Genomic DNA, 773 nt, shown 5'->3' on the forward strand with positions numbered 1-773 from the left:
TGTGTGTGTGTGTGTGTGTGTGTGTGTGTGTGTGTGTGTGTGTGTGTGTGTGTGTGTGTGTGTGTGTGTGTGTGTGTGTGTGTGTGTGTGTGTCTTAATACAATCAAAGGTGATGAGTGAATGAAGATACCAAGAGAATTTTACCATAAACTCTTTAACATTAACACATACAAAAATCTTAAAAATTTTATTTAAAAATACAATTAAAATAAAGAAACCAACATCTCTATCATGCTTAGATTTACAATGACGATGGTGCTGCTGCTGATGATGATGATGACGTTGCACGTGGTCGAAATTGTCCCCAACCTCGTAACCTTCAAGAATGAGCGACACTTCATTTTTGACCTGTTCACTCCCATCCAAACTGTACACTGCCCCAGACAGTCTCATCTGGAGGTCAATTAATTAAAAAAACATTATGTTAAAGTTTAACAAAATTACAATTAAATGGCTGAAATTCGAGTGCTAATGTAAAAATAATTTTCAGTAACTCACAGAAATAAACAGGAATCATTACTGCAACCTAACAAATAAGAACCATTCCAATTACTATTACCTGCTACTATTAGCTACAACTACTACTCTACTACTGCTGCTGCTATTACTGCCGATACTAGTACTAAATGAATAATGAATACAAACCTCATTTTTCTGGATGGAGCACCTGACAGCCACGGGAACACTGCACCCGCCCTCCTTCGAAAACATTATTTAACCATTTTACAATCATTCAGGAGAATATGGTTAAAAAAATTACAGAAAAATGTGAA

This window comes from Helobdella robusta (genome assembly GCF_000326865.2).
Source record: "Helobdella robusta unplaced genomic scaffold HELROscaffold_19, whole genome shotgun sequence".
Classification (NCBI taxonomy): Eukaryota; Metazoa; Annelida; class Clitellata; order Rhynchobdellida; family Glossiphoniidae; genus Helobdella; species Helobdella robusta.